This window comes from Hirundo rustica, chromosome 9 (assembly GCF_015227805.2).
Source record: "Hirundo rustica isolate bHirRus1 chromosome 9, bHirRus1.pri.v3, whole genome shotgun sequence".
NCBI lineage: Eukaryota > Metazoa > Chordata > Aves > Passeriformes > Hirundinidae > Hirundo > Hirundo rustica.
Genome location: NC_053458.1, coordinates 26,406,475 through 26,434,145, shown reverse-complemented (window position 1 = coordinate 26,434,145; position 27,671 = coordinate 26,406,475). Strand labels below are relative to the sequence as shown.

Sequence of the window (27,671 nt, the reverse complement as noted above, 5' to 3'; positions counted from 1 at the left end):
ATTAACATAGAAGACCTGCTCCTGGTAATCAAAGAAATCATGGGAAAATAAGGAATCAAAAGGCAAATCTGCTTATTGCTCACTGTATTAAAGTGAGCTTGGTTTAGTTTTGTGTTCCTTCCCTTTCCCCTTCATTCCACAGGTAAATCACTGCAATCCCCACCCTGAAGAAGTTTAGAAGAGGCAGACATGTTCCCAGAGGACCACTCAAGTGGGCTCCTTCTTAATGGCCCTAAAATCTCCCTTCTTGCTCTTGAACTCATCCTCCCATGCTCCCAGTTTTGAAAAAGCTGGCAGTTGGCAGTAAACTCTAAGTCCTGCTTTTACCCAAGTCTCCAAGGGACTCAGATGATGGAAAACGGACATGAATGATTGTGGAACACATGGAGCTGCAATCTAGGCAAGAGAAAGTCATCCTACAAGGTATGTTTTTAATGGGAGTTCTGGATGTGTGTTTGGTGGGGTATTTTAATGGCAATATATTTCTTAATTATAAAAAAAAAAACAACCCAACAACCAACCAACCAAAAAACCAACAAATGATTTAGACAGAGCTGATTTGAATTAAAGAGCTCCTGGATTTAAATTTAGTTGGTTTATTCTTCTCTAGATCTAGATACATAGAACAAAATCCAGGGAGTATCCATGCAGCCCATTGCTTATGCAAAAAATTTCTGCAAGCTCCAAGAGGTAAAAGTATCTGGGGGCATTGTAGTTTCTGTTTCCAGGGCCATGATGGTCCAGCAGAATCCCCTGGTCCAGATAATTAAATTTTTCTGACATACTTTTTCCTCCTGTCTTTGAACCACAGGATATTAAACTGAGAAAGGGTATGTTTAGATGGGATAACAGGAAGAAATTCTTCCCTATGAGGGTGAGAAGGCCCCGGCACAGGGTGCCCAGAGAAGCTGTGGCAGCCTCTGTATCCCTGGAAGTGTCCAAGGCCAGGTTGGATGTGGCTTGGAGCACCCTGGGCCAGTGGAAAATGTCCCTGCCCATGATAAGGGATGGGACTGGGTGATCATTAAGGTCCCTTCCAAGCCAAATAATCTGGAATTCTACGATTCCATGATCTGTCATGGCCACAAGCTCAGTCAGGCCTGTGAAGGAACCAGAGAGAGACACGGAGGTACCCAACATCTGCGGAGGAATTGAATGCCAAGTCCTAAGGAATTAATTTTGTAAGTCCAATGGTGAAATTCAGGTTTGTGTCATAGTTACCAGTGTGGCATAACTTGATGTGTTTTGCCTGTGTTCACACTCAAGTGCGAAGTAATAAAAAACATCACAAGTCACAGTTATTAGATACGTGAGTTGAATTATATATCCTGACAGAAAGAACAGGGCCACTTCTGACCTGCAGAAGAGTCTGATCAAGCTCACTTTCTGCACTGGGAGAAAAAGAAAGTGTGGATTTTTGAAATACTTCTTTCCAACAGGCAGTAGTTCAGTGGTAAATTCTTCAAACCAATTCTGGGGAATTTAGGTGTATTGTCACCACTCCTTCACAATGAAGAAATTAAATCAGAGACAGGAGTAATGTATGTATAAAATCAGAAGTGGCAAGAAATAAGGAGAATGATCCCTCACTGAGCTTTCTGGAATGCTACCAGCATGGAATTGGTGACCAGCAACACAGGCAGACATGACATGAGACTTATGGAATGACACAAGAAAAGACTGCTCTGGCTATGTATTTTAACTCAAGTCAGGATCAAAATTGTTTATGGATTTTTATTCGAACAACAGGTAATAAAATGGCAATCCCGGAGCTGTACATTTATAATCAGTAACGGCAATATGGCACCTGAATGGCATCACTACACACTCAACAGCTGTTAATAAAACTTCATAAATTTCAAGAACCCTTTAACCTTTTTTGCAAAATTTTCTAAGTACGCACCCCCACGTGGCACTGTTCACACACTCCAGCTGATCCACCCCCACTCCGTGCGTGCTGCCATCACACATCCCCTCTCCTGGCTCTGAGGGTTCCCCTCTTTGCACACCCTCTGTGGGAGCTGCTGGTCAAACAGCTTTGGGTGTCCTCCTGCTGCTCCTCACACCCCACCAAGCCACAGCTGCACAGGCTGGTTGGGGCCCTGCATCCTTCCCAGTCTGGCAGGGATGGTTTGTGAGGCATGAACACTGGCCTGGGAGGGCTGTTGGAAAGGTGACTCCTGGGGTATCAAGCCCAGACTTACGGCTGTGTGCTACTTTCCTCTCAATCCCTGCATCATATACTTCCCATCCTTAATTTTGTGCCTTTTCAAGCTGACTCCTTCCTTCATCCAAAGTCTCTTGATCATGCTCTGGATAGATCTTAATGTGGCTAATCATCGCTGTAAGGAAACCTTGTTATTTTTAATTTGCTTTTGATCATAACTATCAGTGTTTGGGCAAGAAACCTCTCAGAGGAGAAAATTTTGGGTGTTCTGGCCACACACTGCTGTATTCACACTCCATGAGTTATCCAAGTCCCATTCCCTGGAGGTGTACTGGGTTTTTGTGGCAAGGCTTTGATACAGAGGGGCTCTTAGGGGTGGCTTGTGTGAGAAAATGCAAGAAGCTCCCTCGTGTTCAACACAGTCAGTTCCAGGCAGCTCTGAGATGAACCTACTGCTGGGCACACCTGAGTGGAAGATGTTGTTGATTCCCACCTATCCTTAGAACCTTCACAGCTGTCATCTGGAGAGCAGGCTGAAGTGGAACAAGTCTTCTGGCAGGCCTAGTGACCAAGGCTGGAGCAGCCTTCTCCTGAAGGATCGACCCTGTGGAAGGGACCCATTGCTAGAGCAATTTGTGAAGAGCTGCAGCCCCTGGGAAGAACTCAGTCTGGAGGAATTCATGAAGGATTTTCTCCCATGGGTGCGACCCCAGGCTGGAGCAGGGGAAGTACGTGCTGACGACGGAGCAGCAGAAAGAACATGGGATGCACAGACCACAGCCCCTGCTCCTGTCCCCTGTGCTGCTCAGGTTTAGGAGCTATATAAGTCGGAAGCAAAGCTGAGCTCAGGAAGAAGGAAGAGTAGGAAAAACTTTGGTTTAAGTTTGCTGTTATTTTTCATTATCCTACTCCATTGTAATTTGATAATAAATGAATTCCCCAGAGCTGTCTATCTTGTCCATGCTGGGGATGTGTGAGGGATATTTTTGTTCTTACCTTCCCCACCAGTCTTTAATCATAGTTTTTCTCCACTGTGACATTGAGAAAGGGGAATGATAAAGTGTCTTGGTGGGCACCAGATATCCAGCCAAGGTCAGTCCAACTCAAAAGGCCATGCAGATTACTAAAAACTGAAAAAGAGACATAAGGAAAAGGTAGAGTGAAGTGGCTCTCTCTCCCCCTCGGAGCCCGTGCTCCATTTTAGCCTTGGCTAGCTTGAGAGAGAAACCCCTTCAGAAGGAATCTTCCTTCAGAGTCTCAAAGATCCCAGGGAGGCAAACCTTTTTTCTTTAGAGAGAGCAGGTGTCCATCGATGGCAAAAGGAAAGAGTCTGCTCTTTGTCTGGGGAGGGAAACCTGGCTTTATTCTGGGGTCCTGCCCCCACCGAGTCCGGAGCTCAGTCCGGTCCCCATGCCCGTTCCAGTGCAAAAGAGAGATCCCCAGGCCGTCCCAGGGCTTTTACCCAGGGGGAAGGGGCTAGAGGCAGGGACAAGCCACTACACAATGAGGGACAAGGTGGGAGTGGAACAGAGTTGGGTTACATTCCAGTGTGGGAGGACGGGCAGAGCCCAGCAGGGACAAACGTCGTGATACATTTTCCAGGGGAACAGGGTGGTACAGAAGAAACCATTACAAAACCCAATACAAAAATGAAATACAATATTATCCCAATTAATGCACTACAACAGTAGAGATTTTATCAATGACTTTTTTAACTTCACAAAAGTGGATGACAACAACTTTTCAAAATGTTATTCACCTGAATGAAGAGAGTTTAGAGTTCTTAGACTGGTAGAGCTCAATCAACTTCACTTTATTTGTGTGGTGTATCTTGTTATTTCTGGCACCCTCTTACAGCCATAAAGTCAAATATGATGTTGCGGGTGGGTTGTGCAACCCTGGTACAACCTGGCATTATTTCTGCATATATATCATGACATGACTTTAACAAATGCAGCTCAGAAACCCTATTCACCATTTTTCTTTCATCTGGCATTCTGCCTTACTGATGCAGGTTTTATTTGTTGCCTTTTATGAGTTATACTTTTCTCTCATATCAACAGTGAATCTCTGAACTTTTGAAATAATTCTTCTTGAGCTGTAATAACTTAACATTTTCCAAGATCAGTTTCATTGTGTTACTCTTTCCTGGCTCTCAGTATTGCTACGTCCCCTTCTGTTTCCTTGTCCTTACTTTTGTCTGTATGTAAGTGAGTGATCAAGGACCACCGTGTTCCCTTAACAGAGAGATGGAAGAGTAAACAGGTGCAGGTGGCATCTTCATCTTCATCAAGGTGCCTTCTCAAAATTTCTTCTGAACTTAGGCCTAGATAAATACTGCTGTGTCTTTAAACTGTCTAAATTGTCTAAACTCAATTGTCTAAATTGTTTAACTCAATCTAGTTCTTTATCAGCAATTTTGCTATTTCTTGTGGTATCTGGTTGATCTATGAAATTTTCATGCATGCAACAAAACATACATTCTGCTTTTCAGTTACAAAATCAATTAATTTGCTAGTGAAAAACAAGTCCTCACAGGTGAACCACTTGTCCTTTTACCAAACTCTTAACACTATTGTCTGACCAAACCAAAGTAAAACTGATATAATTTTTCACTGTTTATGGTACTGGAAAGCTCATTTTTCAGAAGAGAAATTTTAACTAAGGAAAAGGGAATACAACTTTTATCTGTGAGTTCATCCAGCAACTCTGAACAGTCTGTGATGATCTCTTTTGGCGATGAAAAGGCAGCAGAAGACACGAACTTACCTAACTGGGTGATTACTGTACAAGATGTAGGCAAACACTTCATCTGCCAGTAAGGCTGGGATTTTGTGCCTGTGCTCTGAGAAGAGACTCCAGAGAGATAACAGATGAGATGGCAGCAGGTGTAGGAGTTCCCATGAATAAAACAGAACCAGCAGCAAGAGAGGAGCTGAGCAGCTGCGTTTAGCTACTGGATGTTGTCATTCTCTCATTGCAAGATTGATTCCATGAATATCTCATTGAAATCAGTTTAGCTGGCTAGTTGGATTTTCCCCTAGATTTGTGTGATAACTGGTTTTCCTTATTAGAGATGTGTTTTGAGTTTACCATGGTGCACTTAGGAAAATGGCTAAGTAAAGTCTTTACAAGACTTGAGTAACTTGCTGAAGAGAAAATATAAAGTTATATTCCTCTTCCTTTGGAGCTGATGGAAGTACTGTGGTAGAATCAAGTCTGCTGTGTGTACTGTTAATTTTTCTTTTTTTTCTGTACCAACCATTCCCTTTGGTTCTTAGATGCCTTCACAGAAGACTATAAAGGACCTCTGTTGGGTTAATTTTTTTTTTTTTTTCATCTACACATGTCATATAAAAACAATTTCTCTGCAGGAGAGCCTGGTAGTAACATGGGAGAGTCTTTCCATTTATGTTATTATGTACATTGTAAACTCTTGTCAGCAAATTGGATGCTAATAGAAGCAGAGGAGGATCCACATGTGTGTGGATAAATTCCTAACAAAGGCAAATCCAACCAGTGGGCTACACTTAACTGGTTTAGTAAATAAAACCCACATTTACTGTTTTGCTACAAACACAGATGCTGGTGTTTCATCATGAGTCCCTTTTACCCAGGGGTGAGAGAGAGGGGGATGCTTGTGAGTAGCAGCAGATGGCATTTCTGCCTATTTTAAAGCAGTCTCATTAAGAGATGCCACTGAGAAAAATGGCACAGACTTCATTATTTTTTGGGTAATGTGTAAATTTGTAGAGCATTATCAGTAGATTCAGTCATATTGTGAGAAAAAAAAAAAAAAAAACCATGATTCGTGGTTGTTTCCAAAATAAGGTGTCTCCTTTGCTCAATTATCATGCTATAAAAAAAAAATGCTACAAAAGAAAAACAAGCAATTCTGGACTTCTTTATGGAATTACATAAAGTTACATTGCGAAGTTCATGAAAAATGTTTCAAGGCTCTTAACTGTGAAGAGGCCTGTAAAAGTTTGAAAATATAAACTGTTCTGAAATATCATGTTTTTCCCCTCCAAGAAAAAAACAGATGAAATTTTAATTTCAAATGAAATAAAGAGTTTTTAACCCAAATTTCAGCTCAGAACAGTTTTTTTGTTTTGTTTTGTTTTAATTGTTTTCATCAGCCACCTGCCCTGTACTTAGTCCAAGTACAAATGTGCAAAGACCAGTCCAGGGAATGTGCTGAGGCTCTAAGAGGAGGTTGTTCCTGTTTCCTTCTTGCTGAAGTAGAAAGCAAAGAATGGAAAGCATACTAATACAGGACTAAAAGCTCTTTATTTCCTTATGGCTTGCTTGCATGGAACAGCAAATGCCTGCCCCAGATGGAGCAAGTCAGATGGGTAATGTATATCTGCATGTGCATCAGACATAGAAAACAACACAGACAGCTCTGTCAGGGATATAAACAAGCATTTTATGTTCCATTAGTCTCCCAGATTTCATTCTCACTTTGTTCAAGAGAAACAGACTTTGATACCATACCTGCACTAAGTTACAGCCCATTATACTGAGCAACCTGAGAAATAAATTTGCAAGCATTCACACATCCCTCAAACCACTCAGCTCTGAGATGCTTCACTCAGCGTCACCTTCCCCACAGAATCCATTAATTGACAAGTCTGCTGAAGCACAAGAGAGATCAAAGGTGCACACACTAAAAGCAGGAGGGAGAGCTGAGGGTCTTTGGTGTCATTGTCAAGAGGATGGACCAGGCTCTGCTCCACGGGGCCCAGCAATGGTACAACAAGAGGAACAGGAAGGAACTAATTCCCAGGAAGTTTTGCCTGGACAAGAGGAAGAACTTTCCAGCGCAATGACTGAGCACTGAAAGGGACCAGGTATGGGGTGATGTCTTCTTCACTGGGGATATTACAGAACCATCCAGACACTCTCCTGTGCCCTGTGCTCTGGGATGGCTCTGCTGGAGCAGGGAGGTGGGCTCAGATGAGACACTGCAGGCCTTTCCAGCCTTTGTTGTGTGAAAGACACAACAGACAGCGAGACCTTCCAGCCTTGTGCTTGAAGGTCCCTCTCATGGGCTGCTGTTCCATGGGCTGCCCCACCCCAGCAGCCCTCAGCAGCAGAGTACATGCATGGGATGGCAGCTGGGAAACCCAGAGAACATATACTGATGTATTGCTGACCACCTCATCTTTGAGCTGAGCCTGATGTGTCCATGTTTTCATCCCTTCAAGGGAGGCAGGTCTTCTTTTTAACAGTGGTTAGAAAAGTAGTTATCTCTGTAGCAGTATGAATTTGTATCATAAAACCCTAGAATCACAGAATCATAACATCACAGAATCACAAAATAGCCTGAGTGGGAAGAGACCCAAAAGGATCATTCAGTTGAACTCCTGGCCCTGCACAGACACCCCAACAATCCCACCCTGTGTATACCTGAGAGCATTGTCCAAACCCTTCCAGAGCTCTGGCAGCCCTGGGGCCATGTCCATTTCCTGGGGAGCCTGGGCAGTGCCCATCACCCTCTGGGGGAAGAACCTTCTCCTGATCTCCAGCCTAGACCCTCCACTGACATAGCTCCAGATGTTCCTTTTGGTCCTGCCATGTGGTCATGACAGAGAAGAGATCATTGTCTCCCCCTCCTCGTCCCCTCATGAGGATATTGAAAAGCTCAGTCAGGTCTGACATCAATCTCTTCTCCACGCTGAACAGACCAAGTGCCCTCAGCCCCTCCCTAGAGGTCTTCCCCTCCAGACCCTTCCCCCATCCTTGTAGTTACCTTAAATCTTCATAAAAAGAAACTCAGGAAATTAGGTGCCACAGAAAAGCAAAAACTATTAATTCAAAACATTCACACGAAGAAAAAGGCCTTTAGCCCACACAGAAATCTGAGAATTCTTATAAACCTTAACAGAGAAGGTGCGAGAAATGAGGACCTCATAATGCAATAAATGAAAAGAGAGAACCAAAGTTCTCACAAATGGAAAAGATAATAGCCTAAAAAAGAACTTATAAAGTCAACATATTCATTTCCTCACAGCCACTTTTATCTGTAAGAGAAACAAATCACAACCTATAAAATTTTGCAAAGAAATTTCAATGATAATTATTTTTCTTCTGTACAAGTTCTAGAGAAGAAAACTATGAAGAATCTCTATGGCTCTCCTTTATTTGTTTACTAATGTCAGTGACTCTCTAAATCTTCTTGGGGGAAGTAAAAAACAGTATAATATTCTTTTACAATGTGTCAACAAACAACAAATCTGCTACATGTGTCTTTTTATATGCCTCTTCACTCAAAGAAAACTAATAGAGTTTAACAGCTTGCAGAGCAAATATAAGACATTGGAATCAAGCCTTAAAGATATTTGTTTCCAGCATTCCCAGGCCTATCAGTACATAAGAGAAAACGTAATTTGATATTGCTGCATTTGAATGGCATTCATGGGTAATTAGGTCACCAGTACCACTGGCAGGGCTTAATATTGCCCTTTAGGACTAGATCTTTTACTACAGTGCGTGCAAATGATAACCTCTGGTATCTGTATCATCCTCTCCTTCAGTACTCTGCCTTGTGCTGCTGCTCTATAAAAATATAACATGCTTAAAAGAACAAAGAAAGCAGTAGCTGCAGCTTTATTCAGATGTAGTATATGCTGTCTGACATACTGAGAGCAACTGAAAATGTAAAGATTTCTGAATTAATCTCAGCTAAGACCTGGACCTCTAGAGATGCTAGATCTTCTACTGAAATTTTGTGCTGTCTTGTACACAGATTATTTTTCTGTTCCTTCTCTGACTATCTCATAGTATCAGTATCCAGAGAAGGATTCAATCCTGAAAGTTGTATAAAAATTACGTTTTGTCTGTCAAAACTACTGCATGTACATTCATAGAGTCATGTTTTTCTTCCTCCATAACTTTGCTAAGACAGTAGACTTCAAACAACTTCAAAAAACATTTTCTCATTTCTAAATCTACACATTTATTTTGTGTTGTCTAAAACCTGCACCCTGAAGAGACTGCACTTGGAATTTCTTTATGCAGGAATTTAGAAAGTGTAGGTAATTATTTTACCACAGTCCACTTCTACAAAGAAACACACCAGAAAACCGAAGCTTCATATCAAAATAAAATTAAAAATCTCTCAATATAAGGCAGCAAAAGAGACAAACGCTGCTGTTTCCCTTTTTCCTGTAACTGCAGACCTCATACAAGAGTTGAGATGTCCATGAGTAAGAATGGTGGTCCCCAATTCAGTGCCTTCTCCAGGATTCTCCGAACAAGTTACCTGCCAGCTGGAGAGAACAACTGGAGGGAAAAAAAGTGAAGATTGTGGGCTGAGATGAGAACAAGGTGCTGAAAACAGGGATGAGATAAGAAAAGGAATGCTAAGAGCAACAATAATGATGACAAATGGTAAAAGAAATGATTCATACAGAAGAACTCCCTGAAAACAGACAATACCAGATGGCTCCCTCAGCCCTGCTTTCTCCACCAGGAGGAATCCGTACACCCGGGGAGAGAGTCCCTTTCCCCCACACGTGGCAACAATGTGAATTCCTGTAACTTCAGGGTCTTTGCTGTTCCCCTCCTGGCAAAAAATTGACCCTGTCCAGACCAGAACCAGCCCAGGACTTTTCAAATATGATAGAGAGAACTGCGTAGAAATTACATCTTCCACTTCTCCCAGGACCCAGTGATGCACATAATTGAGCCCCACAGATTTGTCTGTGCTCATGTTCCTCAGATGAGCTCAAACTTATCTTCACTTATGATGGGAGAGATTTCTTCCCCCTAGTTTCTGACTTGACTTTAAGGGATTTGAGAAGTGTGAGGAGAGGAATCACCATTTAAAACTGAGGCTAGAATTGTGGTTGAGTACCTCAACCTTCTCCGTGCCAATTGTCACCAGACCTCCTGTGTTGGTTATTGCGGGTGCAAGGCAGGGGTACATCTTTGTAAATCTTCCTTTTCTGCCCAACTCCCTAGTAGAAGACATTATTATTTTTAATTATTATTCACATTCTTTGTCAAACTTAGATGCAAACATGCTCTACTTTTCCTGATCCCTTCCTTACACTCTTGGACCATATTTGTGTATACTTTCCAGGATTTTTGTCCCTGCTTCTACTACCTACACATTCCCCTCTTGTGACTCAGTGCAACCAGGTGGTCCTTACACAGTCATGCTGGTTTTCTGCCTTTCTTTCTTGGTCACTTGCACATGGCAATCAAGAGGTTTGTGCTGTGAGAAAAATGTTTCAAAGGGCTGTCAGCTCTGTCCAGCTCCATCCTACAGGAGAACTTCCCAGGAAATGCCATCCATCAGTTTTTTTTAACCGAAAATTCACTTATCTGGGGTTTGGGGTCTTGATCTCCCAGGCTATAGCCCTCAACACCATAAATTGCACCAGGACATATCCCTGCAGCTGAGGATATAGTCAGCTTCCACTTCAATAAGTTCCTCTGAGTAAATGCAAGACAGATCCAGTAAGGCACCTCCTTCACTTGGGTTTCTGAATCCTCTGGATTACCCTTGATGCACTCCAGGAGTCTTCATGACTGCTTTCACCTTGGTGCCTCCCAGTTCTGGCAGATGTTGGGGTGGGTGAAATATCCTGCTAGGATCAGGGACTGTGAGTGTGATGCCTCCTGCAGTTGCAGTGGGAACTCTTCATCGCCCTGTGTTTGGATGACCTGAAGGAAGCATCAGCCACAACTTTTGTGTTGGCTTGGTCTCTGCTCTTTACCCATGAACTCTCAACCTCTGCATTGCTGCTTCTCCAGGATGGCTTTGTGCAATCAATCCAATTTATTTTTTTACTCAGAGGGCAACTCCCTTCACGATTCCTTCCTTCCCTCCCTCCAGAGCAGTTTATGGCCATTGGAAGCAGGACCCCATCCAAGGTCTCAGTGATAGTGATCAGAGTGATCAGACTATAGTTTTCCAACTGCAGGGTGGCTTCCAGCTCATCCTGTTTCTTTCCCAAAGCAGTCCAGAAGTTCCCCTAGATGAACAGAATAGACTGGGAGACCTTTCACTCTCCTGCAAACTTCTAGCAACAAGATGCAAATTGCATCTGTGCATAACCAGGGGTAAATGCTATTACCATCTGAAAAGTGACTCAGGCTTATGCCCAACTACACCTTAAATTATACAACATGTCTGAATTGATGAATTTTGCGATGTGCATGTTATTTGTTTTGCACCATTGTCTCACATCTGAGAACAAGTGCTTTAGCAATTCTGTGTTTTTTTAATTCTGATGGCCAAGGTTGTCAAAGAAGCCAAAATACTTAGTTTCTCGGTTGAACTCTTCACCTTTGCTGTCCAGAAGCTTCATGTTCCACACCAAGTATGTGAACAGGAGAAACCTCCTTCACTGATGGCAGTGTCTGGGAGGTTTGTAGGGTCACAAAAGGTAATGCTGTCCAAGATTAACAGGCCCTTAGGGTCTGTTTTGGGTTTTTTGATGCAAAGCCCGTGGAAGCTATTATAAAGACTGCCAATGATTTTGGCTTTAAGAGCTGATCCAAGTCCAGAAATGATCACATTTTCTGCGTCTTGTTTATGTAATAAATGAAGGAGCTTTAATCCTGATGAAATCAGTATGAGTTGAACAGTCATAGCATTGTCTGAGTGTCCGTGAATTAATTTAAATGGACATAGAAATAGATCTCTAGCTGCAACTGTATTTTTCTGCAAAACTTGCAGATAACAAGTAAAAATAAGTCATTATTTTCTACTACACAGAATTTTCATATATTCTTTAGCTTTTTTTTTTTTTTAATTCAGGAAGAATGTTAAATATTGTTTGGTCATCATGAAATCTAATTATTTTTCCTGTAATGTTCTATATTTATTTTCTGTCACTGATGGAATGATTGTGTTTTTCTTTCTAGTTTCAAACGTATAGGTCCTACAAGGACAAACCCAACCCCCTCTAAATTATTTTCAGTAAAGATTAAAGAATAACTGTATTCTTTTTTTTTCCATTTTAATTCTGTTTAACTATGCTTTTCAACTCAGGAAAGTAAACAGGAAAAGACACAGGATGTTAAAACATATTTTCTAAATAAATTTTTTGTTTGATTTTTATTAAAATTCCAGAAAAGTGCTATATATATATTGTAAAACACTGCAACAAACAGCACTTCTTGGGTATCAGAGTGCCTTACCTCAGATTTATTAGTACTGATGAAAGTTAACCTAAGATTCATATAATCGAATTTAGTCCCAAATTTTGTGGTTTCACTGAAGTTTTGCCTGCAAGGACTTAATTACATTTTCTTCTGAGCCATCCCGAAAACTTTCCTGAACTTGTTTCCTTTTTGTTCTTGAAGGAGTTGGTGAACATTTTTTTCCTTCACCAACCTCTTCCTCCCCCTCAGAAAGGGCTAAGCCCAAAAATTTGATCCATTAATTTTTTTGCAGTAAGTTAATTGATAGTAAGGTTACAAAAGTGGGCAACTGTTCTCAACTTCACCTCTTCTTACCCTCCAGTTGTCATTGCTTGATAAATGAAATGCTTAAAGTGGAACTGCCTATTTAAAACCAAGCCTACTGAATGGCAGGGGATCCTCTTTTATTTAATTCAGTCTTTCAGCCTGACACTAATCAGACTGAATGCTGAATGGGAATACAGATGGAAGATTTTCCAAGCTTGGATATTTATCTGGAGATGGTCACTACAGCTTTGGCAGGGAAACATTATTTTCTATTGATTTAGGTAGAAACATAATTCTGCTTTTAAAGTGAAGAGAAAATTTACACGCATAGTCTGAGAGTCCTATTTTGATCGAAGAGTAATGCAAATCATGAGAATTCATAGTCTGTGTCTCTCCCTCACCCTATTAGCATATATTAACATCTATTGATACATAAATGGATCTCACTTATTAAAAGACTGCTTTATGGTCTTATGGTACACATTTCATTTTTGTTGCAGATGTTGATTTTTTGTTGCTGATTCTAATCACATTTGTTTTCTGTTAGGAAATATAACACTATCGACATGAGACCAAATTTAATATGTGAAAATAAAATCAATTCTTGCATTCTGTGCAGGGATGTTAAAATCCCAGGAGACCTGGTCTGACAAGGTACGAACTCAAATTTATTTTTTTTTAATATAGTTATATTGCCTAAAATGTTTAATCACAGCTTTCATTTTAAAATCTCAACTTGTCATTCCCCCACAATGCCTTTGTAAAGGCAAGCTGTCAGACAGAACCACTTTGGGTATTCCACATTTTCCTTCAATTCTTCCCCCCACCCACATAAATGGTGCAGTTATTCTATAAATCTAGTAAGAGATCCAACTTTTCTTTTTCCACTTGCATGGGCAGCATCTTGAGTCCAGGGGCTTCCCAGTGCCCCCGCCACTTAAGCTGTCATCTGTGAACTGTGCCTGCATTTAGGTATTTCAAACTCACATACTAGAAGAAGGGATAACCCAAAACTTCACAAAAAACAGAAGATAACAATTTACGTTCAAGATGTCAGGACAAGTCCAGAGAATACCAATTTACCAATGAAAAGTGAAGTCAGGTGACAAGACCCCCTGGTGCCAGGATCGGCTGTTGTAGATTAAACATTTGCAGCTTCCTCCACTGCTGAGGTTGTGTTTTGCAGGGGGGTCCCACCCTGTGAGGGGGATGAGCAGGTGGATCAGCCCTAGGGAAAGAGACTTTGGGATGCTGTGGATTATGGGGATAAGGGAGAGATGGGACCACTGAGAGACAATTTATTGCTCTTCATCCGTCTCATGAGAGGGTGAAAACGTCTTCACATCAGAAGTCAGAGGCCGTGGTTTCTCTAGCTACAATGCCTTATATAGATTTATTAGCCAATAGACTAATGTCTTAAATTTTATCTTTCATATTTTCAGATTCTGTGTTCCCTAGAGGTGTACTTCTGAACCTCACATTAAGTGCTGGTGATCTCTCTTCACAGAGTTGGGAGACAAAACAAACCCTTTTCCTGCTGAACACCAAGGGCAGCTTTCAGGCCCCAAACCACAGACAATGGTGGACTGAAGGGAGGAACAAGAAGGATGAGACCTTACAACCTGGGGCTGTAATTGGACAATTAAACCCCAATATGCAAATGGACCAAAACTTATAAAAGTGTGAGACCTTATGACTGGGCATCCATTTTGTGACCATTTAAAGTCCACCTTGGGTGTAGCTCTGGCCAGGCTCTTGTCCTACCCAAGGTGGATCCTAAAGTCCTTTCAATAAGTATCTGCTTTATTCTCTAGCTCTGTCCAGTCTCTGTTTCAGATCAGCCTTCCCAAGGCATCAAAACTACAGCCACAAATGTAGTTAGTGTCTTTACACCAATCATTAATTGTTTGGTTTCACATGTTTTTCCACGGTGCAGATTTTCTTAACCAATTGCATAACACCACAGAAACCTACATTACTACACCTAATAAATCCTCACTACCTTTATAACTACTTCTATAGCTAAACTTTTAAACTTTAAAACTTTCTGCTATCTAGCTTGATGTGTTTCTGCTTAAACTACAAATCCACATTCTTGATTCTGGTCTCTAAATCTGTAAGCCTCTTCCAAAGCCTTAGATCAAACCCTGTATTGGTTTCTATGTCTGGGCCTGTAGGCACAAAGTTTTGGGAATTTTCTGTGCCTTGATTTTCCACAGTGGATGAAAGGCTGGACATGAGTCAGCATTGCAAACTCACAATCCAGAAAGCCAAAATTGTATCTGGGGCTGACCCCTCAGTGTGGTGAGAAGGAAAAGGGAGATTCTTCCCCGCTCAGATGAGACCCCACCTGCAGAACCGCTCCAGCCCTGGTGCCCAGCAGGGGACAGATGCTGAACTGCAGATTTTATCAAGTATATTTTCTGCATCACCAAAGCTAAATCAAATCCATTGCAGAGAACACTTCTTGAACTGGTTAGCATGGATAGGTTATCTGCAAGATGGGATGATAAAATTATTTACTCCCTAAAGTTCTTTTATGGCACAACCTGCCTATGTTCAGTAGCTAAGTGCTCCTTTGAGTTGATGCACAACATTTTTTACTCTGCAGCATGCAACAGCTACTCATCTATGTACTAATTCCATCCAAATTACTTCAAGTTGCTGACTTATATCATAATTTAAACTATTATATCTTTGTTTTTCAAGTAGCTGCGATTGTGTTAAATACCTTACCTTACCCTGGCTTCTGTCTTTCTTTTTTAGGGTGTTTTTGATCTTATTTTTTTATCCAAGGTCTCAGTTTCCTTTGTGGATACTTGCAGAGCCTGGTTTCTCATTCCTTATGAGGTATTTCCCTGTTTCCACTTCTAGTCTAAGAACCCTTTTTTAATCTTTTCCAGCTTCTCATAATCTTCATGTAACGTACCAAAAAAAAAAAAAAAAAAAAAAAGGCAAATGGGACTTTTGCTCTGTATGTGAGTATCTACCTTTGCATTGATATATCTCACTTCCAGAGACATAATAGATGCCAAAATGTTATTTACTTCCTTGCTGCTACCAGACATTGTGCACATAGCTGATGTATCATCCTCAATCAATCCCAGGTCTTGTTATTGCTTAGTTTTGTAGGTTAACATTTTTATTTGGGCTGTAAAATTTGCATAATGTCGTTCTGGTCTCCATCTCCATTTTTTCTTTCAGGGGCAATAACCACACCCCATTGAATCACACTGGAATTTAGGATCATGGCATAGGGATGCTCTGCAGGATAGTTGTTTCCTTGGAGCTGTTTCTGCATTTCAGTCATCTTCCCATTCTTCCTCCCCCTCTCTTTTTTTCATTCAGGGAAATACGGGTCACTCCAGCTGATGCCTTGGAATTCAAACGTCTAGAGATGGTTGGGAATTAATTCCATATCCAGTGATATAAAACACAGAATAATATAGCTCAAAGAAGCTCATTAGACCAAGTAGTGCCAGAGACCAGAAGTCCATTATATATTTACCAAATATATTTACCCAAAAAGGAGTGGGCAGGATTTTCTGGAAAAAGCAGCCCCTCTGGATTGTCTGTGTGAGCACCCAGTGTCCTGGATGGTTTAATGTTAAATTTCTATACCCAGAAGCTGTCACAATATCTGTGTCCCCCTCCTCAAAACGTATTTCTTACCTAGAAATAAACCATGCATTTAGATAACAATCAATGCAAGGTAAACTCTGATCTTTAACTCCTTGAATCCTGTGTTTAAGACCTGTGACCAGCCGCCATGGCCATGGCAGAATTGTTATCTTTGTTCCTAAAACATTTCCAAACTTCCGGGACCCAAACCCATGTGCTTGTTCCTCTGACTAAAGGGGTAGGCAGGAAGCAGATCAAGCCAAAAAAAAGGGGAAACAAGTGAATCTTGCTGCTTGAATTGCAGCTGACTGATTTGTATGTCCCTTGCCAAAGTACCTCCAGCACCAGCAGAAATCTTCATTTCCACTTGAGTTCCAACGGAACAAAACAAACCATTTAGGAACAGCAAGTGAATTGGTGAGCTGTCAGGTCACAGTGAAAGTCTTGTTTGCAAAACATCCATGTAGAACCTCATTACCCCACATGAGCTCCACTAGCACTCCATTATAACAGTTTTATTCTTTTGTTTTATAAAGTGTAGGAGAATTTCACCATATCTAGGATCAAGTCTGTGAAACTGTAGGCAATGGTGTTGGATGGGCCAGTTTAAATTAAGTTTTAGCTCAGTGGATGGAACATGTAACGGGAGTAAAAAGGCTGTATGTGAAATACTACATCATTATAAGTAATAAGGGCGGAAGCATTTTTGCTGTCAAGTGTCTTCTGACCTTGCTCAGCTCTTATGCTGCAGAGATTTTTATAAGCTCAATGTATTATTCAATGTTTTGCCAGGAAAAAAAAAAAAAACAAAAAAACAACAACTTTGTCTCTTTCATTTAATGAGAAACTGATTAACTTCCTTTGATTCCTTAAAAGAATCTGAGGAGAGTGAAAGGGGTCACTGAAGATAAAGACAGGAACCCCAAAGGGTGAGCATAATCACATCTCTGAGCAGGTCATATTTATCCTGGAAATTTTGAAATGTAGAAAGTTGATATTTTCAATTCTAACAAACAATTATTTAGCAAGAACTGTAAACTTTCCTCTTATTCTACCTTATTTTCCAAACAATTTTAGAGATGCTTAAGAGACTGAAGCATTTTCACTTGTGCTTTGTCCTCCCACTAGACGTTTTCCTGCCATATTTTCTTCCAATCAGCTGTTCAGACCCTCACCACTGTTTTAATGTTTGACCTGGAGAATATTATCTTTCAATTTTCCACTGGTTTCCTATCCTTGGGATATTTGTCCTGTCTCTAGGCCTGCTGCAGTGTTTTAGTCCTGAAATATGGCTCTGCTGAAAGGTTCAGAGCAGTACCTGCACCCTGCTAGGCTGAAGTGTGACTTCTTCTGGAGAGTTTTTCAGTGTGTTATCATGTTTTCTTCCAAATATTAAAGAAATGTTTTTATATAATTTCATACAGTCCTGGTGACTCTCCAGCTGCCAAATAATTAATTAATCTCTGATCATAAAGTCACACAGAAACATCTCCCAGATAATTCTCCCTGGTAGTGTAGTCAGAGACAGTATATGCCCAGTAAGGTATTTTAGTCTTGAATAAATAAACATTATATAGGAGCCAGCATCACCATCAATGACACAGAGCTCCTGTGGAGCTCAACTTGAATGTAACCAAATCTTGGCTTGCACAAGCCAAGGAAAGAAATTGCTCTCAGAGACCCTGTACAGGCTCTGGCTAGTCAGCTTAAGAACTACTTTTCATTATTAGTAAGAATAATTGAATTGTTTTATTTAAATGTGCAGTCATACCCAATTTTTAGAATCTTCCCGAGCAGAAGAAATGAAACTTTTGTTCATCCAAATGCAGCTTTCACTATACTTTACTAATAGGTTTTTTGCCCTAATCTCTCTGTATTACATATGCAAAAAATTCATCAATACAGGTTAGCTTTAAACCTACCAGCCAATGGAAATTATATTAAATGATAGGTGGTGGTTTATATATTTGAATTATTGCCACCACCAAATGAAAAACATATGCTACTTCCAAGCAGAGATAGGATCCATGGCATAGAATAATAGAAAAAGAGCCAAAGGGTTTATTAAATTTGACACCTAATCTTTCCATCAACTTATAAAAATGCGACTGTTCTGCAGAAGTGACCTCGAGCATTACAGCAGCACTACTGCAAGATGTAGTGCTCTCAGCCACTGCTGTAAAAATGCTGTTTTAATAAAAACGGTGGGCAGGTAGCTCTTATTTATTCTGCCGTACAACCACAGTGCTCTCATGGGCCATTCTGAAAGGCTGCTGCATTTCAGAATGTGAAGCACTGTCGTAAATGTGGGAAGATGGCCACAGTTGTAATTAGAAGGCACTTCACCTGAAAGCAAGAGGTTAATCCTGTGGTGTTAAGCATAGCGTTGCTTATTTGGCATGGTAACAGTAAAAGGTACAACCCCACAATTTGCCAAACTCTCATGAAATCTTGTCAAAAAACTGTTGCACACGTAAAGACCCGGCACTGACTTCTGGGTTTAGTCACATTAATCTTTGAACTGTGCAATAGCTCAAGTTTTGTGCTTGCTACAAAAAAGCCTCATTAGTAATACAGTGAAAATTGTTATACAAATAAGGACATTCTCGTACCTCCCGTTTTCTTTAGCCCTAGGCCTACCCTCCCAAAGTTCCTCTGTATCCCAAGGCTGGCAGCTTTGGTCTTCTTCAAGGTTTTGGGAAGGGGGGATGAACAATGTGCAATTGCCACCTCACACATTTCCTGGGAATATTCTGATGACTGCAGTGAAAGATTTGGTCCCAGTCTTTGAGTCCGCCTGAGACTTTCACTAATAATAGTTTTTGGCTTTTTTTGGGTTTTTTTTTGCTAGTAATTCTAAAAATAGTATACCTTGGGCGACCAGCAGGTAATTAGGTTTGTTTAGTTTCAGTGTATAACTTTCCTACCAGAAGTGATTCCTCCTTCCTACGGTGCTCAGCACAGTGATCATGTGCTAATCTAAACATTTTGGTGAATTTAAATTTAGTGTGTTTTTCAAGATTTTAATTTCAGTGCCTAAAGTGGGCCAGGTGCTTAGTTGCTTTAATCCATCTACTTCTGACAAAATCAATTATTCTGATACAATACCAATGCAGGATTTTATCCACTACAATTTTATCAACCTGTGGTCAGCAAAAAAAAAAAAAAAAAAAAAAAAAAAAACACAAAAAAAAAAAAAACAAAAAACCAAACCAAAAAACAACCACAACAGAAAAACCACCCTTCAAGTATTTTTGCTGACGATGGAGATAAGACATTTATTTCAAAGGCTTTCTATTTTTAACTGTGGCTCTCTTGTTTTCTTTCTTCATCATGGATGAATTTTACAAGCTGCTGGATCTGTCAGCTGAAATGACAAATTTCTGCAACAATCTCTTAATTTTTTGAGGTAGCTGAATGCATAAAATAGTGCATGTAAGTACACAGATTACAGATATAGTGAGTTTGATTGCTATGTTTTTCCAATTCCTTTTTCTTTTCTTTTTCTGCAATTCCTTCAGTATGTATGTGCTATACATTAATTTTCAAACCCTTTAACAATTACTGCATGACCTTAAAGTTAACATCTGATAGAGAATCTCTTTTCCTGTGTTCCTTACCAAACCCTTCATTAAAATTTGGATTTCATGACAATTTGGACGCTCTATAATTTTTTAATAAGTTGGTGTTTTAAAACAAATAAAGAGCTGTCTTTCCTATGGAACAGTTGGTGGCAGAGATGTGAGTTTATGTGACTTTGTACTGATTTAAAAGGTCTCCCTGGTAGTAGCTGTGTTCTTTTTCTCCACTGTAAGGTCATGACACAAATATATTGGAGCTTTTTACCATGAAGAGACCCTATTAATGCTAAAGCAGCCACCATGAAAGGAGAGTGGGGGGCGTCATACATAGTGGTGTGTGTCATAAATATAACTGTAGTGCCAAGGAGAATCTGTACCTCTTATGTTTCTAAATTTTCCTTTGAAGAACTATAAGATAAAAGAATTTGTTGTGTTCTTACTCTGTTGAAATGGATGTTAACGGGCATATAACTGGTTTGGAAAAACAGCATAAATATATCAGATCAGAAGGTTTCTGAGTAGTTACACCTTTGCTGAAGATGAGACAAGACACCCATTGCAATGAAACTATTATTGTTTGTGGCTCATTTACTTCTCTTATTTTATACATATTTCCTGTGAAACTCGCTCACCACAACAAACCTCAGCTTCTACTTTGATGCCCCATTTCCTCCTAAAGCATCTAATCAGGATGGATCTCATGGCAAAAACACTTGGTCAAGAACCATGGAGAAAATTATCTTAAGCTAATTCAAAGTTGGCAGATGGTCCTTACAGTGTAACACAGGAAAAACTACAGGATTACTTATAGGTTGTATTTGTCAAGTTATGCCTATGAAGAGAAGAGGGGGGGAAAAAGCCTTTAGAATTGAAAATTATCCAACCAACTGGCTTGAAAATTATGTTACAAACAACACCCTTTTGAAGTCCAATGCAAAGTAAGGTGTAGGCTCCATTAGGTGTTCTAAACCCTGGGCTGGGAAACTGTCCAACAAAACCAAAAGATTGAAGGATATGGGTACAGAAGGCGTATATGTGACTCCCCAAGGGTAAAATCCTTTCTTGGATGAAGATGAGAAATGAAGTGCTTAAAATATTTCTGTAGCTTCCAGAAAATATCTCTGCATTTAGAAAGACAACATTGCTGATTAAAAAGAAGGAAAATAATTTGGAAAAGACATTTATTAAAAAAACAAAACCAACCAAACAAAAAAACCCCAACAAACAAAACAACCCAACAAAAATACAGGGAGTGAAACTTAAATGATGAGCATCATGATAACTCCTGTCATTGTGGTCTGTTCCTTGCTTGTTTTCTGGAGTCTCAGGCTCCTGACAGCCAATGTTCCCCGCCTGCTGCTCCCTGCCTGCTCTCCTTCACCCGCTCCCCATGCAGAGGGAACAATTTTGCTAAACCCTGTCAGAAGGAATATGGATATTATTGACCCAGGTCTGAGCCAGGTGAGTGCAAATCCTATCAGCCTTATTTCCTACAGTCCAGGAAGCCACCACAAACACTTCTGGGGATCTCTTCATACATGTTTTCCTGGCATAGCCCATTAGCTTGCATACCTGCTGAATATCATGCTATTATTTTATGTCATTGTCACAGTCTGTAACATTGGCCTCTGACAGTATCAGGTATTCTGAATTAGAAGAGCTCAATATAATAGCACTGTCTAGCCAAAGCTGGGAGTCCAAGGAAACTTTAGGTAAAAGTTGTGGGTCATGCAGTCATGAAAGATCAAAGACCTGGGCATGCAAATGAGACACCTGATGGATCCAAAACGACATATAAAGAAGACATGCTAATAATCGCCAGTCATATCATTATCTGGAATATCATTTAAATGGAGATTCTAAAAGACCAAAGTATGTTCCAGAGAGGCTGCTTTCTAACTCATGTTTGAGCTTATCAGTGTAAAAAAGAACACTCAAACCAACAAAAAACCCCAAGCCCAAACAAAAGAAGTGTAAAGAGCAAAATTTTTGACTATTTGCCTCACTAATTTTTTTCCCTAAAACTTTTCATATAGCTTGGATATTATATTATATCAGTCCAACACTTGAAAGAACAAAGCAGATAAACATGGAGAAACCCTTTCTGTCAGTATAAGATACTTACATACACGGTGCATTGAGAAAACATTTAGTAAAGAACACAATAAACATAAACAAGAAGGCTGCTGTAACAAATCTGTTACCTGTCCTGTTGAGGGGATGTCCCTTTTGAGGGGCAGTACCAATGCAGCTCCAATCTCTGCTCTCTGTGACACTGACAGCACCCTGGGAATGGCTGGAGCTGTGCCAGGGCAGGGTCAGGCTGGAGATCATGGAAAGGTTCTTCTCCCAGAGGGTGCTGGCACTGCCCAGGCTCCCCAGGGAATGGGCACGGCCTCAGGGCTTCCAGAGCTCCAGGAGCATTTGGGCAACGCTCCCAGGGATGCACAGGGTGGGATTGTTGGGGTGTCTGTGCAGGGCCAAAAGTTGGACTGGATGATCATGGAGGCTCCCTTCCTAGTCAGGCTATTCTGTAATTCTGAGAGTGGAAGTGGCAGGGTGAACATCTGGCAGTTGGCCAAAGTCAGCTCACCACTGGTATAAATTATTTCTGTGACAGGAGGCACATGGAGCAATTTCTGTGTGGTTTGTGTATAATCACTACAAGCTGCAGTGCTGAGGGGTTAGGTCATTGTGAATGTAGGTAGAGATCTTACCTTTATGATGATGGATTGCCAAAAGATATTTTAGAGAATTTTTTCTCAAGCTACTTACAGATTAAGTTTAATATTTGTTGAGAAAAGGGAATGCTTGTCTCCAGGAAAAGTTTTCTGTCATCAAATAGGACTGTGTTTAATGCTGCTCAGAGACATCAGTCATTATGGTGAAGTGTTTTGGGAGACGAATCTTTGAAGTGGACCATATTTGAGTAGGATGAGAAGAATTATGAATGTAGAAGTGGATTTTCATGGAGAAGCTAGCAGAATCAATCTGCATGTCCTTCAGCTAACCTGAATGAAAAAACCTGTAGAAAACTTGTTAGGGTAATGATTTTCATTTTCCAGCACTGCAAGATGTTGCAGGTGATGATGCAGTAATCACTGTGCAATAAGCATGTTCAGAAACAACATAACTTAAAATTACTTCATTGATCCAATTGCTGATTTGCAAATGGAAACACTCCCAGTACTGTTATAAACAGTAAGGCTTACTGGCAGGCTATGCAGAAGAGTTTTTTGCCACTTGCCAGCTTTGCAGCCCTACAGGAAGAGAAGTTGACTAATCCACTGTAAAGTGCACCACAATTACCTGTGACAAGCATAAAACATTGCTTTATTTATCAGTGTTGTGGTTTAGCCTCAGCCAGCAACTAAGAATCACTCAGCTGCTCACTCACTCCCCAACCCCTCCGGTGGCACAGGGAGAAGAGTTGGAGAGAGGTAAAACCCATGGGTTGAGATAAGAACATTTTAATAACTGAACTAAACTAAATAATAATATAAGGAAAACCCTTAATTTAGGGTAAGGGTTGCTGAGCAGCAACCAAACCCTCAGTGTGGGATTCACATTGTTCTCATTCTAAAATCAAAAGAAAGCACTGTACCAGTTACTAAGAAGAAAATTAACTCCATCCCAGCTGAAACCAGGACAATTTAACACTTTTTTATTAACTGTTGCATGTGGTACTTGGAAGAACAAGACCATCTACATGCAAATATGAATGAAATACAAAAAAAAAGTCTTGAAGACATATATCTTGTATTTCTATAGAAATAGTTATGTCAGTCCATATTGCTAAGATCATTTTTTCATAGTTTCTAGAAATGAAGGGGATTTATTTATTTTAAGAATTCTTCAGCTTGGAAGAAGTGGAAGATTTGAGTCTTGGTTGTGTTTTTATTTTTATTTTTTTCTCTTTTCCAGTTTAATAGGAGGTTTATCTTAAGTACAATTAAAATGAAATCCTTGAATGTATTTACAATTGAAGTTGATTTTAAGATGGCAGTGAAATACCTGGTAAAATCTGACAGAAATTGGTCAATAGACCATGAGCATGAAAAGAAGGATTTTTTTTTTTTTCCAACCTAGAGTTAAATTTTTGGTTATCAGGCTTAATTCAGCAATCTGCAAGGCTCAGTTCAGAGGATCTGATTCAGCAACTTGTGTCTGTCTACCCAATGTGGTTCTATAAAAGAAATATTCAGAAACTCAAATATTCATTGGCAACTGAGACTATTAGCTAATGTTTCAAACAAAAACATGTATTTCAAATTACTTCTAACTTGCAATCAAATCAGGAACAATTTTACAATCTTTTTTGCCAACATTGTGAAAAATGCTTATTTCCATGTCATCTTGGATTTTCATGCTTTTTAAAGATTTCTTTTTAATAGAGAACATAAAATGATGTCTTAGTTGCAGGCAGGTGACTGTGTGGGTAGAAGTGATCACTGTGTGATGGCATTCCATGGACTAACAGGATCTCCTCTCCTGCTGTGCCCTCATGATGCTACAAGGCAGCACTGGGGCTCTGCAGGAGCCATGGGAGCAAGCTTATAATGAGCCAGAGCTTCTTAACCAAAAAAATTCTTGCCTCAGTAGGGCCAGAGCATAACAGGCAAGTGTAAGATACAACAGCAGGCAGTGTGGTGGAGGATTAAGGCAGTGTTAGGACCCTCCAGTGATCCTTATAAATTGTGTGCCCAAGTGGGCAGTGAACCTGTGGTCATCCAGAGCAAGCTGTGTGCTGCACTGCAACATCCACACTGCACAGCTCAGGCTTGGGGCTCCACAGCCCCTTGCTAAAGTGATGAAGGCTTTTTAGCTTCCCAAATAAACCTCCACCTGCATAACTTTACAATTAAGCTTCACTGGAATCGTTAAATATTGATAAATGCTCTTACCCTTCTCCTGCAGCTGCTCTGCCGACGCCTCCCCAGTTCACTGGCTCCACACAGACTTCTCGGCAAAACTGCAGCACATGAGCACAGCTGAGCCTCCCTGGTTCTGTGAAAGGCTGATTTTTGTGTGTGTTCAGCCACAGGCGGAGTAGCAGGAGATAGACAAACTGTGCTCAGTTGTCAAGGAAATAAATGACCAAAGGAAAAGACGAACACGAAAAACCAGATCTCACCAAGTAGAGAAATATGGTGGTGATTGACAGCTGCTCAGAGAATGAAACACTGCAGCAAATCTCAGATTAATAATATTAGTACTTCTTGTGTGAGAATGTGCTCCCACCTTCTAAAGGGTTTGTTCCTATTTTCTATGTTTTACTACATATATAAGGAACATGGAAAACTATTTATTTAACAGGCATTGAGATAAGTGAACAAGGAAAGCTGCATGGAGGTGCAGCGTTTTGCAGACAAGAAAATTCTGTGCCAAAATCTACACAAATGCTAAGGCAAAACAACTCCCCATCTCCAAACCTGGTCCTGGAGCCTCTGGAGATTTAACTAACTCGGTTTACAGCTCAGCCAGCTGCTTCTTCACTCCTCCTCTCCACCCCAAAGAAGGATGGGAGAGGAGAACAGGAAAGGCAAAAGTGAGAAAAACTCATGGATTGAGACAAAAAGAGTTTAATGACTGTAAGAAACCGCCCCAAAACAATAACAACAAAACTAAACCAAAACCCTCAGCTGACACCAAGGAAATCCCTGACCACCTCCCACTATCAGTCTCATGTCAGTCTATGAGCAATGGCTACTTTGAAAAGCTGGTGATGTCTACTTTTGTTAGTGAATTGTTTTGAAGGTATGGCAGTAGAGGGGATTTATATACTTCACTGATCTTTTTTCCTCCTGTGGTGAAAGGAGAATTATGTTCTGAGACTACTTTTTTTCCTTGTTGTAGAACAAAATGAATATCCTTGCCTTTGGTTTTCTTATTTTAATTATACAGAAAAAATAGTGGTTTTTTACTAATTCACCAACCAAAGAATCTGCAAATGTTTTCTTCATTTACTTGCAACAGCAATTTTTTATGTTTTTTTTCTATTTATGCAAGTCTTTGCATTAAAAACATGATAGTGCTGACTATTGAATTTGGAAAAAGAATCACACTGTGGTTATCTCTTAAGAGGAGAAAATGATTGGAGCACTAACTCTAAGGTTCAGTTATAGGATGTAGACTGGTGAAACCATACCAACTATGTTTGAATTATTACACATTCCATTTCCTAGCTCCAAACTCAGACTCTAATAGTGCCCAATTGTCTAAAAAGAGCAATTGCCAACATATATATGCTCACAATATAATATATACATAATGCCAATTATATACTGGCAATTAATTGCCCAAAACCTTCCAGGTTGAGATGACCTTCCATTTCCTCTAGAGACTCCAAACAGTGTTCAGTGTTTCCTCGGGGTTTTGTTGTTATTCTGTAGGGTTTTGTTTTGTTTTGTTTTTTCACTCTGTCATTTAAAGTGCACTAATGGGGATATTGAGATTATCCCAGGTTAATACATTTTGGGAGTGTTACTTTTCATGTCTTTATCTGAAAAACAAACCAAGCAAGAGAATGGATGTCTGGTTCCTTAACATCCAGATAGAAACAAGACAGTGTTCTGCTGTGTCAGAGTTATGCCAAAAAGTAATTGTTATTTCTAGGGTTGAGCAAAATCAAGACAGCTAACTCGAAATTGAGCATAAGTCTTTTTTGAACCAGGTTCTGAGATTGCATTTACTTTCTCTCCAATTTCATTTGAAGAAATGCAGCTGAAGTATGGCTTTCTGGTAAAGGCGTTTTGCAACGCTTCAAAAGTATAAACTCCTTCTGGCATGTGATTCAGGAAAACACGTGCTAAATGCACGAAGCCATCCTTGTCTGCTGAAGTTTTAAATGTATGCTTACAAGCCAGACTGCTTCACAAAATCCATGTGGGCCTTGTGCTCTGCTGCTCTGACAAATGGAGAAAGTAATAAAAGAAATTATGGAAGAGGTTTGTTTTTTTTTTTTTTTTACTGCCTCCTTTCCTTTGTGACTGGGGAGAGAAGCTTTTATCTTTCTTCCTGCTCTCACCCCTGCCCCCCCTCCCCGCAGGTGGGAGGCAGTAGGAGTGTCAAACTCTGATGGCCGCTGCTGACATGACACATACCTGTTGTGTGCCATAAGGACTCAACCCCGGCTGCTGCAGGACAAGAACTGTGAGAAGCAAAAAAGGAGACACAGTTTTATTCATATGTCACTTATCTTTCATATTGTTATGTTTTGAGTTGGAAATTAAGTAAATGGAGTTCATCCCTACAAATTCTTCATGCTTTCTCTATCTCATTCTCTCCATATCCTGGGCAAATGAGAAATGCTTGTGGAACTTCTGCAATTTAAGTGCAGGCTAGAGACTGCAAATGCAAGGAACAGAATGTGCAAGAAGCTGTATTGTTCTTGTTCAATGTCATTAGTGGCCATGTAGTTTGATTCTTATGAGTTAATGACACATAATAACAAAGGTTATCTTCAAAACTTACTACAGATCTTTTGCTCAGCTCATTTCTGTGGGAAATAACCAGATTTATTGAGATAATGCAGCAGATGTTATTCAGGGAATGACTATCACATGGAACAAATATCTGTAAAATAATCTGTTTTCTAAATGCAAATCACATTCTCTACAAGTTTTTCTTCACAGCACAGCAATTTGTAGAACTCTACTTTTCTATTGTGCAATTCCTTGACACTGCAAAGCATTAGCTGAACCTCACCTGGCTCCATCACCCTTCTAAACACTTTTTTTCTGAATGTGGGTCTTGTTCTTTTATATGTGCCACAGGAAATGCATTGAGGGGTCTTCTATTAATTTAATTATTTTTCCTGAAATTAATGGTGCCTTGCACCATTAATTCAAATGCATTTCAGATCCAAACTCTAC

At 40.2% G+C, this 27,671-nt stretch overlaps 1 long non-coding RNA gene across 1 annotated transcript; it reads right to left on the bottom strand.

Annotated features, from left to right (window-relative positions):
• Positions 1-1,714: 1,714 nt before the first annotated feature.
• On the bottom strand, positions 1,715-26,742 carry LOC131378601 (uncharacterized). Its single transcript, XR_009208128.1, has 3 exons — positions 24,702-26,742; positions 3,164-3,297; positions 1,715-2,771 (listed from the first exon to the last, which is right to left on the bottom strand). It is a non-coding gene; the product is annotated as an uncharacterized LOC131378601 (long non-coding RNA).
• Positions 26,743-27,671: the final 929 nt, after the last annotated feature.